Source organism: Paramormyrops kingsleyae, chromosome 3, assembly GCF_048594095.1.
Source record: "Paramormyrops kingsleyae isolate MSU_618 chromosome 3, PKINGS_0.4, whole genome shotgun sequence".
In the NCBI taxonomy this organism is placed as follows: Eukaryota; Metazoa; Chordata; class Actinopteri; order Osteoglossiformes; family Mormyridae; genus Paramormyrops; species Paramormyrops kingsleyae.
Genome location: NC_132799.1, coordinates 39,353,789 through 39,370,735, shown reverse-complemented (window position 1 = coordinate 39,370,735; position 16,947 = coordinate 39,353,789). Strand labels below are relative to the sequence as shown.

General features: G+C 39.9%; 1 long non-coding RNA gene across 2 annotated transcripts; it reads left to right on the top strand.

Moving 5' to 3' along the window:
- Positions 1-4,764: 4,764 nt before the first annotated feature.
- LOC111843335 (uncharacterized) lies at positions 4,765-16,904 on the top strand. Of its 2 annotated transcripts, none has more exons than XR_011989670.1 (8): positions 4,765-5,076; positions 9,227-9,484; positions 9,786-10,130; positions 14,453-14,710; positions 16,060-16,150; positions 16,267-16,318; positions 16,411-16,479; positions 16,562-16,904. It is a non-coding gene; the product is annotated as an uncharacterized lncRNA (long non-coding RNA). The 2 variants fall into 2 exon arrangements; XR_011989671.1 differs by having other exon boundaries at positions 9,222-9,484.
- The last annotated feature ends 43 nt before the right edge of the window (positions 16,905-16,947 follow it).

Here is a 16,947-nt window from a genome sequence, read left to right as displayed (position 1 = left end):
CAAATTAAAGTTTGTCTTACGATTACCGCATTTTGTATTTAAGGATAACCGCAGGTTTCAGGCTATACTATAGCACAAAACAACACTAAATCATACCCATTAATTGATAGTCTCCCTGCACTTCATGTAGAAAATTTTAAACCTCGTTTTTCATGATATGGTTAGATTTTTTTGACCGGCGCTGCAAAACGTCGTCACGCGTCACCATGTCACATGGTACAAAAACCTTGCAAGAGAAAGACGACTTAAGACAGATCTTACAGTACCTCTCAGCCGGCTGAACAAACTGGAACAGCCTCCGTGATGACACCACTTTTCCCTTATTGGTTGAAGAACATGACGTTTGTATCCCAGGAAGTTCCGATGCGTTATCTGCTATTTCTCCCGAATATCACGTAAAGCAGTGAGAACTGGCTTTCAGTTAATTTACCTGGTAAAATAAAGTTTAACTAAATTACATAAATTCTCTAATAGTACAAGTAAGTTAGTGGTTTATTTATTGTTAGTTACTGTAATGTTGGGCTGCTTTATTTGTTTAATCGTCCAGTCTGTGAAGAGATTATTTTAAGGTGGCACATGCCCCTGAGGCTGTCCCATTGGTGTGCCCCCCCCGCAATACCTCGCTGCGCCCCCCTAGGGGTGCATGCCCCCCAGTTTGGGAACCACTGGGCTAGACAACGGCACCTTGACTGCCATTAGGTATCGGGATGAAATCCTTGGACCCATTGTCAGACCCTATGCTGGAGCAGTGGATCCTGGGTTCCTCCTGGTGCACGACAATGCCCGGCCTCATGTGGCGAGAGTATGCAGGCAGTTCCTGGAACATGAAGGAATTGATACCATTGACGGGCCCCCACGTTTGCATGACCTAAATCCAATAGAACACCTCTGGGACATTATGTTTCGGTCCATCCGACGCCACCAGGTTGCACCTCAGACTGTCCAGGAGCTCAGTGATGCCCTGGTCCAGATCTGGGAGGAGATCCCCCAGGACACCATCCATCATCTCATTAGGAGGATGCCCTGACATTGTTAGGCATGCATACAAGCACATGAGGGCCATACAAACTACTGAGTACGATTTTGATTTGCTGCAATGAATTTTCAGCAAATAGGACTAGCCTGCTGCAGCATTTTTTCACTTAGATTTTCGGGGTGTCTTTGAATTCAGCCCTCTGTAGGTTGATAATTTTCATTTCCATCAAACGATGTGGCATCTTTTTGTTCCTAACACATCACCCAGTCCATATCAATATAGATGTCTAACATAACTTTTTTTCCCATTGAGATCTGATGTGTTTCCAAAGTGTTCCTTTAATTTTTTTGTGCAGTGTATATGTACAGTTGCAATCAGAAATATTCAACCCCTTCACCTCAAAAGACAGGATAGTAATGTAGATGAAAGATAATGACAATAAATGACAAAAAAAACTCATTAAACAACAAAAAAAACATTTATTGATACATATCTGAGTTAATTTGATAAACAGAATTTGACTTAACTTTGAAGATCAAATGAAAAATGTAACTCTTTTCACACATGTGCATGTGCAGTATTATTCAACCCCCAGCTTCAGTACTTTGTGGAGCATCCATTAGCTTTTATAACTTCTAACAAACATTTTTGGTAAGTGCTGACAAGCTTCTTAAACCTCTCCATCGGAATCTTTGCCCATTCTTCATGTGCAAAAGCCTCTAGCTCAGTGATGTTTGATGGCCTCCGTGCTGCAACTGCCTTCTTTATATCCCACCAAAGATTTTCAATCGGATTTAAATCTGGTGACTGAGAAGGCCACTCCAGGATGTTCCAGGATCTTTTTCTCAACCAAGCTTTGGTTGATTTGAAGCCTCATTCACCAACTGTTCTTACGAACAAATTTGTTCTTAAACCCCACGTACGCACTTTTTAACGAAGATTCTGACATTCACCAATGTTTCCTTATTTGAATTTGTTCTTAGCTAAGAACAGAATCTAAATAATTTTAAAGTGTAAAAATCATTTTCATGGTAGTAACGGCAATCATGCGGATTTTAAATAGGTCTGTTTCAGACATCCCAACCTGCAAAAACTCATTTCAGGGAGGTCCCCCCCCCCCCCCCCAAGAAGGGAAATGACTTTATTTCACACAAGAGAATTTCTACATTGGCCATATGTATAATTTTTTGTTAATTAATTTTTTCTAGTCAGCACACTAAATTTTGAAGGCTCCACTGAACCGATAACTTCGGTCCTCGAGAAGTTAAATAAAAGCCCGCCCGCACTGAAATCTGATTGGCTTATTTTGCTAAGTAGACCAATCAGGATGCTGTCTGTCTAGCACGGGCTACATGAACAGGCACACACGCAGGGATCCATACATACGCATGCTCTTTCTCTCTCTCATTCCGTCGTGCGCGCGATTTTCTCAAGTGCGCGATGGACACGTTACTGTCTCGCGCGCATGCTCTTGTGTGCTTGCTCTAGTTTCCGGGACATTTTATTCAATTTGCGGGCATCAGGGAGCCGCTATCAATATGCGGGAGACTCCCGGAACTTCCGGGAGACTTGGGATGTCTGCTGTTTCTGCGCATTGGCCTTGCTATCAAAATAGCATTTCTGATACTTCTTAAAGAGCTTGCCAATCGTGCTCTGAGAAGGAGACGCATGTTATTTAGATTTATTTGGCACAAAACGTTCACAGAGAAGGTGATATCTTTCCATGTATCAGCTCTCTTGGAGGCTTTATATCCACTGGTTACGCTACTAAATAACATGCATGTATTTGCATTTACCTCCTGTACAGTACAATCCAGTTATAACGGACTTCAAGGGACCTGGAAAAACAGTCCATTATATCCAGAGTTGCTGTATGCCCAGAACACAACTACAGGACACCATTAACTCATGCCACACCCCAGCAGACACACTTGTGGTATAGATTATTGTATTGTACATGTAGTAATCCAACTTTACCTGATCAGATGCGTGACTATTAATAATCCTGACTACGTACGTATCTGCGCTGGATATCACCGGCACGCCACACGCCTTGTAGGCGGAACTGCATGTCCGTTGGAGCCGAACAAAACTACAGCTAAAAGCGGCCCTGGGGGCCAAATTGTTTGTCCATTATAAGTGAAATTCCGTTATAAGCGAGTCCGTTATATCCGATGCTTTTTCTGCATGTTTGTAAAGGCACGCGGCCGGGACCAACGGACCTCGTCCGTTATGGATGATATTCCGTTATAAGTGAGTCCACTATAACCGGGATTTTACTGTAATTATTTTGGAATTAATTGGAATGCCAAGACGTGATTTTATAGACTTCATTATATTGATTATGTAGCAATCTCAGCTCTGTTCTCCCTATTATGGAAGTATCATGCAGAGCTTTACTTCGATCACAAATGATGGTTTTTATTCTCTGCTTTCTCGTCTTGCTTTTACTCACAGCATTGACTACAGGGTTCCATTTTTTAATATACGTATATACAAGACTCATTCTCCCGCTAATTCAAACAAAATCATGTCATTTTGGTATACGTTACAGATTAACAAAAAAAATTCAATCAGATAATGTAAAATATAATGTCAGATGAGGACATATAATTCAATAGATTACATAACATGAATAGTAAGATCGTGGAATTTCACCCGACGGAACAATCTTTTCCACAATCTGTTCCCACACGTCGGACGTTCTTTGAGACAATGCTAAACTATGCGAGACAGTTAGCCTGGTCCGGACCAGGCTTTTTCACAGGCCTAAATTACCATGGTAATTCAGCAGGGATTAATTTAAGACACATTAATGGAACGGAACTCTCACTTAAGTAAGACTGACTAGTCGGAATAAGTCAGACTTTCCCTTAAGCCTGCTTCATGGAATACCCCCGATCCTTGTTTTGATGTTATTGTTGTGTTCTGTGAACTTTGTCGTTGGTAATCCATTGCATGCTGCGGCTGATGCAATCGCTATGTAACGGTAATGAGCCATTTGAATAGTAAAGTATCTTATTTGATACTATAGCACTATATTTTCAGTTAAACATATATTTTGCAGTAAAGAACAGAGTGATAAACTTATATTTGTATATTGCACTGTTTATGTATGTACATGAAAAGCAAACTCGCCTGTAAGTAAATGGCAGCATTTTTTTGTACTTTCAGTTTTACACTTTCCCTGCTCAGTAGACCTGTGGACAAAGGAACACGCTGTCTTCAGAGTCTTGATGTGGGAAAGAGTTAGCTGGCTGTCTAGTTATGTACAGGACGTGCAACGAGGGCAGCACAGACCAATATACTGTATATAAAACTGAAGCTGATGATGTCTGGCTAAACTCAAAAATAATTCTCATGGCCCTGATGGCATATTAGGAATTGGATCGAAAACTGGTTAACAGACAGAAAGCAGTAGGTATTTATTAGAAGCACAGTGTCACAATGGGCCTATGTCAATAGTAAGGTACTCCAGGGTTCAATTTTAGGACCATTATTATTCCTAATTTACATAAACAATATTGACACTGACATATACAGAAAACTGGTTAAATTTGCTGAATTTACCAACTACCCCAACACTTTTCATGTAGCAAATTTTAGGTTTGTAATGGAACAATATAGATTTATCATACGATTTCTTGTGTGAGCATGAGAGTCTGAAAGCATGAGTGTCACACAAGATGTGTGAGAGTTGGCAACCCTTTAATACACCTCTGAAAAAGTGATGTACTGTGAGAGTGTGACACTGAACTGAAATATCTAACACTGTCCTGTGCTTCCAGGCAATGAAGTAAGGCTGATAAATGGTAGCAGCCGTTGTGCTGGGAGAGTGGAGGTTCTTCATGAAGGACAGTGGGGCACAGTGTGTTATGATGACTGGGATATGAAGGATGCTGCAGTGGTGTGTAGGCAGATGTTCTGTGGAGATGCTGTAGCAGCACCATGGCGTGCTCACTTTGGAGAAGGAACAGGGAGCATCTGGATGGACGACGTGGACTGTAATGGGTCAGAGTCGACACTGGAGGACTGTGGACATAGAGGATGGGGAGATCATAACTGTGGTCACCATGAGGATGCTGGAGTCATCTGCTCAGGTAGGACACATGTACAGTTCACTAGACATTCAGCACGACTTTTATTATTAATTAAGAAAGAGACATTAAGGTACCTCAGATAACCTTGCATTTTCTCTTATTAAAAGAAAATGCAAAAACAAGGTTGAAGGAATGTTTATTTTTTGTGGGGTGCTAGGCAGTAAATTGTCCATACATTATCCAGAAAAATTCCTGTGTGCTGTGAGAAGATCGACAGTGACCTATCCATGTAAACATGATTATCCAAAATCATACAAAGTGGAAACAGGGTTTCCGGACTCATAATACTGAGGATTGTACTGGAAAGCCAGTGATAATACAAACATTAGTGCTGAGTTCAGATACAGGGCAGAGTTCTTGGTGAACAAGATGAATGAAACTGTACATCAAAGATGCAGAACATTACAAAGACATGTAAATTCAGATTTTCAACTGTTGGGTGTGAACAGTGCGGTCAACCTAGAGTAACTATTCAGGTCACATTTTACTTGAACTGGGCACAAATACTTAGTAATGACTCAGTTACTACTGAATCATAAACAAATATGGAAAAAGCTGCTACTTGAGATAAAAGATTCATTAATGATGAATTATCATGAGATCAGTATGTAACTAAGACTAAATTTTGTGGCTAATACATAAGTAATACCAGTGATGGGAGGTAGCGCCGCTACATGTAGCATAGGGGAGGGTATTGGCAAGGACCTCACGATATGATACATATCACGATACATGGCTCATGATACGATTACATTGCGATATATTGCAATATTGTACAGTTCACTGAAAATGTAAAAATAGACCTGAAATGCAAGTTGCTGTGTATGATCTGGGTGGTCTTAATGAATCACATTACATTAATAAATCAGCCAAAACAACATAATTCAATTGAATTTTAACTTTATTGTCTTTGCATTTTAACACACTGAACTAGTGGACACCAAAAACGTTAAGATAAAGTGCATAAGAATTAAAATAAGAAATTAAAGTGCCCAGTCAGTTATCTTAGGCTGGTGTGGTGCTTGTAGAGGACTGAGCATATTAACTGTTCTTATAATGAAAATAAAACAGTATGATTAGAGCTGGACGGTATGACCAAAAATTTATATTATGGTTTCACAGTATACGACTGTGTTATGTTCCTGAGTATGGTAGAAATATGGGTATGATTTCCCTGGTGCCCCTGTAATAAGGAGCTTATCTGGTCCCGGGCTTATCTGGGTGAATCAGACAGCGTAGCAGATTGAATGTTCTGGGACCCATTACGCTTAGGAATGTCGGCACGATTTTAGTGTCCTCAATACCATTCGCTTTGATAAAATACTCAAAACGTTCCGTGTAAGAGCACCATTGTTCAATACTTTCATCAAAGGGGCCGATGCTGCCAATAATCCCAGCCATGCCGATCTCCTAGTGATATATTTATTCACAATTTTTTTTTTTTTTGCGTGATCTCCCCGCCGCTGGTCACTCGTGCGTTAGCATTAGCTTCCGAGAGTTTTACTTACTCCTCCAACCGATAACAAGACATGCGCAGCTGTCGATAGTCCTCGTCGCCACTTATTATGTTCCTGAGTATGGTAGAAATATGGGTATGATTTCCCTGGTGCCCCTGTAATAAGGAGTCTAGCCCGAGTTAATGGCGGTGACTCATTCTTTTTACTTAACTCTCTCCTTCCGGTTCCGGGAGTCACACACACACAAGATCGGCTGTACATAACAACAAATGACGATATACAACAGACTGTATTTTTATAAAAAGTATGATTGGGCGTTTACCACATTTTCCAAGATTTTACAGGACACATTTTTGTTATACGTTTTTGCATTGTTCCCATATTAACTATATTACTTTATTAGCCATTCGGGAGCTGGATAGACGAATCGGAGCGGCGTCTACAGTTTTGCAGGCGCTTAACCGGTCCGTTGTGGCTAAGAAAGAACTGAGCCAAAAAGTAAAGCTCTCGATCTATTGGTCCATCTTTGTCCCTACCCTCACCTATGGTCATGAGCTATGGGTAATGACCGAAAGAATGAGATCGCGAATACAGGCGGCCGAAATGAGGTTTCTCCGCAGGGTGTCTGGGCTCTCCCTTAGGGATAGGGTGAGAAGTTCGGATATCCGGGAGGGCCTCAGAGTAGAACCGCTGCTTCTTCACGTCGAAAGGAGCCAGTTGAGGTGGTTTGGACATCTGGTGCGGATGCCTCTTGGGCGGCTACCCGGAGAGGTTTTCCGTGCATGTCCTACAGGGTGGAGGCCCCAGGGCAGGCCCAGGACTCGTTGGAGGGATTATATCTCCCGGCTGGCCTGGGAACGCCTCGGTGTCCCCCCCGAGGAGCTGGTGGAGGTAGCTGGGGAGAGGGAGGTCTGGGTGCCTCTCCTGAAGCTGCTGCCCCCGCGACCCGAACCCCGGACAAGCGGTAGATAATGGATGGATGGATAGCCATTGCACCTATCCGCTACCTTAATGATAACATCCGGCTAACGTGTTTGTTGGCTAACTGCTTATAGATAAATGGCTAATGTTAAGGTGTGCGCCGGCCAAGTTAACATTATAAGGTAACAATAATAAGATACAGCATATTTTGCTTATTTATTTGAACATTTACGGGCCTCCACAAAAAAAAAAAAAAACAGTTCCCATAACGTCAGTGAAAGTGGGATGGGCTATCGTGTCCAAACCTTTCACATACCCAGAAAATTCAGTCCATGACAAATATAGTTTTGTCTAATAACGCCAGTGCCAGCAGTGAAACAGCTAGCCAGCTTATTAGTGAAATAACTTTGCATTGTAAATTAAAACCATGCCTTAGGTCTAAAAAATAAAATATTGTGGCACTCAAGCGGCGAACAGATCATGAGGCAGACTGCAAATTCAGTTATTAGCAGACTCTTTAATTGCGTGATCCTTAAAAGTACAGTAGTAAAACAGTGAGCGAGAAAAAACCTTTACGGCTTTAAGGGCCTTTACGGAGACAAAAGTAGGACACAGGCAATAGAGACATAGTACATACTTTGAAAACATTTGTTTTCAGTTCGGTAGCTTATAAAAAAATAAAATCTAAAACATCAAAATAAATCAGACAAAACAGAATACATATGAATCTTTACTCTCACTTCTGCCCACGTTCATTTTTGAAGCTGGTGGAAACGCGGGCAGGTTCTCAGAAGGCACCAAGCAACAACCAGCCCATTACTGGCTCCATGTTGGTGGAAATGAGGCATATGTAACAGTTTTTAGATGCACCTGTAAAGCGAAGTGATACATCTGATGGGAAATGTCAATGTGTGGTTAAATTCTGATAACTGCACTCACAGAACACCTCTTGTCCAATCAGATTTCCTGGTCGGAACTAACTTGTATAATTTCCTTTATACTGTACATTCATCTACTATCCACTTATTCTGGTCGTCTTTTAGACACCTTATAAATTACTGAGTCACCCATATGTAATATGTTCATGTAAGAAGAGGACAATATTAGCTCTGAGAAGAGACCTTGAGGACATAAGATAAATATATAGCATGGCATAGGACTGGACGATATGGCTAAAAATTATATCACGATATATTTCTTAATTTTGGTCGATACGATATAATTCCGATATCGATATGGACAATATTAAAAAGCCTCAGGAAAAAACTGCCGAGGACACACACAATGGATGTCTGCAAACTGAATTTGCAAAGTCTATAATACCTCCAGGCTCCTCCTATTAAAATTATATAATTTTTTTTTTAAATAAAAACAGTACAAAAAAAAATAAGGTTCACTTTTTATTTGTATTTAGCCTTTACAAACAAGAAATGTGAAATAAACTATCAAATAAATAAAACTCTCAGACTCAGCTTATTAACAATAATATACTTCCATTTAAACTAAAACAGGCTGATTATTCATATACTGTATATTATATGATACAGTATATATGTATATCGAAATATCGGAAATGTGTTTAAAAATCGTATCACCGTTATTGAAAAAAATTATATCGCGATATTTATTGATATCGAATTATTGTCCAGCCCTAGCATGGCACAAGTTTTAGGATTTCTATTTCTTGCCATATTATTAGGGCCTGTGATAGAAATACCTCACATACTACTGAACAAAACTCCAATTGCTTGTTGTTTTGTTTGTAAGTTTAGAATTAAGGATTGCGATAACTTCATCTAGAGGAAATGGAGCATTAACAGAAGGAGATTCTGTGAATCTGATATGTAGCACTGTGAGCTGCTCTCTCAGCCAATCAGAATTCACCTGGTTTAAGGACAACCAAACAATCCCAGCAACACAGTCCTCAGTTCACTTCAATCCAGCTTGCAAATATCACTCTGGAAACTACTCCTGTGCTTTAAAAGGCAGTAAGGAGACTGTGTCTAAAGAAGTACATTTGATTGTTTCAGGTAAGTCTACTTTTATTAAGCTACAAAACCACATATATATATTTCATAACATACTTTTATTATACGAGAAGAGTGTGTTATTTTAGTACTGCTTTAAAATATATTAAGCTCGTGTCAGATAAATTCCTGTGATTTAAAAACCAGAGTAATATTTCATTTTAATTTACTTATGTAATTTTAGAAAGAAATAGTGTCTAAAGAAGTAAATTTGGTTGATGAAGGTTTCCTTTGTTTTGATAAATTCAATATTTTACCAGATGCAAGGCTGATAAAACATTTCTTCATTTTTTCTGGGTACTAGATGCATGGACAGTACATTATTCAGAAAAAACCCTGTGTGCCTTGGGAGGATCAACTGTTGTGATTCAATGTAAATATGATTATCCAAAGTCATACAAAGTGGAGCTGATGATGTGGAGTCATAATATTGAGAACTGTATTGGAAAACAATATACCTGGTACAGTAATAATACAAACATCAGTGCTGAATATATAGACAGAGCAGAGTTTATGGGAAACAAAGTGATGAACTGTACATTAAAGATAAAGAATGTTACAAAGACTGATGCTGGAGCGTATAGATTCAGATTTACAACAAATGGGTGTGAACAGTGCGGTCAACCTGGAGTAACTCTTCAAGTTGATGGTGAGTGTTCAGCTTGTTTTTTGTCTCATTTGGTCAAACAAATATCTCTCCTCAATGTTCGATATGCATCAAGCATAGTACACTGCTCAAAAAAATTAAAGGAACACTTTGAAAACATATCAGATCTCAATGGGAAAAATAATCATGCTGTATATCTATACTGATATGGACTAGGTAATGTGTTAGGAATGAAAGGATGCCACATTGTTTGATGGAAATGAAAATTATCAACCTACAAAGGGCTGAATTCAAAGAGACCCCGAAAATCAAAGTGAAAAAATGATGCGGCAGGCTAGTCCATTTTGCCGAAATTTCATTGCAGCAACTAAAAATCGTACTCAGTACTTTGTATAGCACCCACATGCTTGTATGCATGCCTGACAAAGTCGGGGCATCCTCCAAATGAGACGCCGGTTGGTCTCCTGGGGAGTTTTCTCCCAGTTCTAGACCAGGGCATCATTGACCTCCTGGACGGTCTGAGGTGCAACCTGGTGGCATCGGATGGACCGAAACATAATGTCCTAGAGGTGTTCCATTGGATTTAGGTCAGGCGAGTGTGGGGGCCAGTCAATGGTATCAATTCCTTCGTCCTCCAGGAACCACCTGCATACTCTTGCTACATGAGGCTGGGCATTGTCGTGCACCAGGAGGAACCCAGGACCCACTGCACCAGCGTAGGGTCTGACAATGGGTCCAAAGATTTCATCCCGATACCTAATGGCAGTCAAGGTGCCGTTGTCTAGCCTGTAGGGGTCTGTGTGTCCCTCCATGGATATGCCTCCCCAGACCATCACTGACCCACCACCAAACCGGTCATGCTGAACAATGTTGCAGGCAGCATAATGTTCTCCATGGCTTCGCCAGACCCTTCCACGTCTGTCACATGTGCTTAGGGCAGGGGTCAGCAACCTTTTTTAAAGCAAAGAGCCATTTTATCCTAAATATCTGACCCAAGATTTACAAAGAGCCACAATGGGTATAGAAGTGGGTTTAAGACACATCAAAACTTTAAATAGTTACAAAAAATAAAGACAGATTGGGGGGGGGGGGGGCATCTCAGTTTTAAATCACTCGGACGCATAACAGCACAAAGGTGACTAATATTACAACAATGTTCAGTTCTGTAACAATAGTCTTCACCCTCACCGCTCCTTTCTTCAGTAAAGATCGCTTGACTCTACAGTTGTCCGCCATTCACTCTGCGCTTCAATACTGTAACTGCTGATCGAGCAGCGCAAAACGTACACCACTCCGAACTCAGCTGGCTATAATATTGTAAATCAGAGAAAATATAACAATTTTTATAAAGACCTGGGAAGGGATGGAAAGGAATTTACTATAAAAAGTATATGAAAGAATTAGGATTCCCAATAAACACTGAAGCGTACATCCAATCTCAGGTACTGAAGAAAACTCTAGAGAGCATTTCTTTTCACCAGAGACGTAATCTCGTCGTGGAGAATGATGCAGTTAAGACATCACAGAAGCACGCGACAGACCGCCCTCATTCACATATAGCTAAAGAAATTAATAATAATGATAAACCATAAATAAATAATTTTTATGACAGTGTTATAATGTGTAGCATCCCTTGGCATCAATAATAAAGAAGAAAGTCTCTAACGGGTGCAGCATTTTATTTTGTCTTCATAGGAAGCATTCGGGAACATCCTGACCACCGGATTATGAGCACCGTGAAAACTACAAAAAAAATTTATGATTAAATAAAATAAATATACACACATATTGCTCAAAGTTTCATTAAAAGAAATGGTTGTAAAACAATTTCAACATCGAAATCAAACTGCTTAATACACAATATAACACTAAAGATTGCATCCAAACGTTCAAGTAGCAAAACTCGCGTACCAAAAACAAAAACGGGCTTCATGCTTCATATTTAAACTATAAAGGAATGCGCGAACGTCTTTAAGTAGAAACTTGAACATTTGATGCTTTTGGCACAAACATTTGATATTACATTCATTACATCACATACCTCGCTCCGCTTGCCAAAGGGTGCAAAAGCAAAAAAGAAAAACTGCAACTCTGAAGGATTAAAACTTTGCTCACACTCACATGGAGCGCTGCTAGCTCGTTGAAAAACAGAGACCGCTCTGCCGCCGGATAAGGAAAAAAAAAAACTACCTGACTACGCAGGTTCCGAGGCACGTAAACTATGTCAACGTCAGTATCACAGAGGGAATTAAAGAAACAGAGGTCATTTACATAATGTGTTAATCCATGAAAATGTGAATGCGTCTGTCATTCTGAGAAGAGCCGCAGCCACGTGGCCAAAGAGCCGCATGTGGCTCGCGAGCTGCAGGTTGCCGACCCCTGTCTTAGGGTGAACCTGCTCTCATCTGTGAAAAGCACACGGCACCAGTGGCAGACCTGCCAATTCTGGTATTCTATGGCAAATGCCAATCGAGCTCCACGGTGCCAGGCAGTGAGCACAGGGCCCATTAGAGGACGTCGGGCCCTCAGGCCACCCTCATGAAGTCTGTTTCTGGGGTGCGTTTCTCGAACAACGACGGAAGTTAGCATTAACGATGCATCGTACTATGGTAGTTCAAACTAACCAACATCCGACCAACGACTGTTTCTCGAAACCGTCGTACCACAGTTGTTCGAACCACGTTAGTTAGTTAGTTAGTTAGTTAGTTAGTTAGGACTTATGTAGTTGGAACTACAGTGGTTCCAGCGCTGATTGGTCAGACTCACGGCTAACCTACCGTAGTTTAAACCACAATGGTTCCAGCGCTGATTGGTCAGACTCACGGCAAGTCGTGCGCAACAACTAACAACGCACTTTCACAGCCGGTCGCGTACAAACACTCGCGAACTGTGTAAAATATATAATAATCACACACACACACACACACATGTATATTTATTTGTGACATCAATTTCTGTCAGTCACATAACGCCAATAAAATGAATAAATTAGCAATCGCGGAAAAATAATGCGACGCTCCTTGGAGTGATAAACAGAATAACTTTTATTCCGAACTTGTCGCTTACAGAATATTGTTATACTGGCTGACTGGAATACACAGGTGTGTGTAATAACCAAACATTACAGACGTAATTTCCCGAGAACAAAGGCATGGATTCGTATCTGGCCGCTGTAGTGTCATTCTGCTAACATTACCCACCCCTGTGCTAATTAATACTTTGCAGTCTGAGATTTGTCCCTGTTGCTCACTACAGACAGTTACCGTACTTATGACCAGAGACCCACACAACAATTACGTTTCAAACTACATTTTCAGACAACTTCACATTATATGTGATCGTAGAGCTAAATTATTTCTTATTAGGTATTAAAGATTATTAAATTTCTTACTTACACGGTGACTATACCCTTATTGCACTGTATTTTCCACCATCGCTGACGAATTTACATATAACTACGCTTCTAACTACAGCTCGTGAGCTGTAGTTCGAACTACACAACTTAACGACAGTGTTTGCGAACGTTCGTTCGAACTATGGTTTCGAGAAACACCTGCGTCGTTCAACGATACATCGCACCACGTAAGTCCGCAGTATCGTTACCTATGTAGTTTGAACTATGGTTTCGAGACACACCTGCGTCGTACTTACATAGTTTGAACCACGCAAGTTGCTAACGTAGGTAGCAACGATGGTTTCGAGAAACGCACCCCTGATTGTTTGGTCAGAGACATTCACACCAGTGGCCTGCAGAAGGTCATTTTGTAGGTCTCTGGCAGTGATCATCCTGTTCCTCCTTGAGGAGTTAGACTACCTGTGCAACCTCTTTAGGCTCCAGGTATCACCTCATGCTACCATTAGTGACCCAGACTGTAGCCAATTGCAAAACTAGTGGAAAAAACAGTCAGAAAGGATGAGGAGGGAAAAATGTCAGTGGCCCCCACCTGTTAAACCATTCCTGTTTTGGGGGTCGTCTCATTGTTGCCTTTCTAGTGCACCTGTTGTTAATTTCATTAACACCAAAGCAGCTGAAACTGATTAACAATCCCCTCTGCTACTTAACTGACCACGTCAATATCCCAGAAGTTTAATTGACTTGATGCTATACTCTGATTAAAAAGTGTTCTTTTAATTTTTTTGAGCAGTGTACATCAAGTAGATGGTGAGTCTTGACCTTGTTCTACATTCAGCTAATGGCTGTATAATACAAACAAATATCTTTCCTAAATGTCTGAGTGATTCTCAAAGAGTATATGGACCAGAAAGAGGAAAACTACAATAACATGCTAATTACACAGCAAGTGTATGTGAAACTTAATGCTTTACTTTCTGCTTGACTTCTATCTCACACTGTGCGATTTTAGAGTTAAAGGTGGTGATGACCTCATTTAAAGGAAATGGAACATTAACAGAAGGAGATTCTGTGAATCTCACATGTGACACAGGAAGTTGCTCTTTCAGCCAATTCGAATTGACGTGGTTTAAGGACAACCAGCAACTCCCAGAAACACAGTCCACACTCCACTTCAACCCTGTCTCCTACTATCACTCTGGAACCTACTCCTGTGCTTTAAAAGGCAGCAAGGAGACTATGTCTAAAGAAGTACATTTGATTGTTCCAGGTAAGACCACTTTTATAAGTAGTTGTCTCTTCATACATTTTATTAAACAACAAAACCACAAAACTTTCCTCGCATTACCTCCTTCCATTTATGCACCAACTGTGCCAAAAGAACCATTTCGTTTGTCGTCCAGTTTGGTTTTCTTTTAGAATCCATTGTCTTGCTATGACTTTTGCGTTTGACCTATAATAAACACAATGTGTGCATCCTATTAGTGGAAATTGATTGGTGATGTGCTACTGTAGGTAGATTTTCGTACAACCAATTAAAGGTATGATCACAGAAAGGTATGTTGTATAAAGCTCTACATTAACGGTTTAATGTCACTAATATATTCACCGTGCAGCTCCTCTATTGGTTGAACTCAGTATTTGGAGCAGGGTTTTATTTGTAGTCCTCATTTCACGACACTTGCATGCTGGCTCTGTCAGCACTTAGGAATTGGGCTTAGACTTTTCTTTCTACAACCTCTTAAGTCAAAGTGTATGACCATTCTTAGGAAGTTTTATGCATACCGGCCCAGGGTAATATTTACTTATGTAATTTTTGAAAAAATATTGTAATTTTACCATCCCCTTGCAATATTCTGCATGATTGCTTAATTGTTCTAGTATGTATTGGCAGTTTAAGACAGTGAATACTCTTAATACTTTACATGCATATAGTTCAGGGGTAGGCAGTCTCATCCGCAAGGGGCCGGTGTGTATGCAGGTTTTTGGGATAACCTTTCAATTATAAGACCCTTATTATCCTGCAGATTAGTCATTTCAGCTTTTAGAGCTCTTTTAGAGTTAAAATACTGGAAGAAACTTTTAACGTCATCCTTAGCCTCCAATGCGATCTTCCTTTCGACATTCCTTTTAGCTCGTCTAATGTCATTTTAAGGTCAGCTGTTCAAACCCAGGTATGAGGACTCTTCAGCTAATCAGTCCTCTAATTAGTAATCTAATTAGGAGTTGCAGAAAAAAAAAAATGCATACACACTGGCCCTTTTTGGATAATACTGCCCACCCCTGATGTAGCTTAATAGATAATAAAAAATTAAGAGGAAACTTTTTTTTGTGGTAATCACAAAGATATTTGGTTGATGAAAGAGAAATTTGATCACTGTATTGAAGACAGTACTACTGTATGATTACGTCATCACTACTATCTGCTCTTAGTGCAACATGCAGTACTGCTGTAAGGTTACACCATCAGTAAAATCAGCTCTGAGGACAATGGTCAATATTAGTGTAAGGTGAAACCAAGACTACTATCAGCTTGGTGGACAGTGGTCATGTTAAACTTCTGATTTTGACTGGATCAAGGAAATTTGACCCCCTAGTTTCCCTTGTTGTTTTCTGCAGGTCATTTTAAATCAAAAATTATATTTTCGATTGTGGGAGTATTACTCATTGTGTTAATAGGAGCTGTTGTGAGTATTGTTTACATTAAAAGGTAAGTGAATTTTCTTTCATGACCACAGTATTGTTTTCGATCAGATTTAAAATTAAATATGTGCTCCTATACAGTACAGTATATTGCTTGTTTAATTTGACTGTTTGGTGTTACAGGATCAAGGTAAAGTCAATGAATGTGGATAAAAACAAGGAAGGGGACAACAAAGTATGATATAATTTGAAGTATGAAAGAACGTTTGTTTTTTGGTCATGTGACTAGGCAGGTGGCAAACCAATGTCTTTGTCATTTGAATTCAGAGAGAAGACAAGGACCTCTGTAATGATTTGGAGGAGGAGACTGAGTCATCTGAATATGTCAATATGACGGCAAGTCTAAGTCTTTTAGATTTCATCCAACTTTAGATCTATGTCATTTTAATGTTTTATCCATTCCTGTTTTCTGCTTTAGTTCCCTTCAAGACTGAGGAGTAGGACCAATGACGTGAATGCTGTGCTTCAGGAATCATCTGAGTCTCTAGTGTATGAAAATATAAACTTTAGAGAAACAGCGTCATAGGAGAGTTTATGGAATCAAAGTGACATGAGACCGAAAAGTGTAAATAAAAGACAGATAGTTAAGAAATTAAAAAATGTTAAATACAGATACAATCTTATTTAGTGTTGTTTGTTAAATGGAATGGTGTTTCCTTTTTGAATTTGTTGTTTTCATTTCTTCATATTCTAAAAAAAAGACATTTACTTGCTTTCTAAATCTCTTATTCTGGTAAAAAATACAGCCTCACTACTTTTTACTAAACATACTATATATAATTAAATTAAAACTGTGAAAATTGG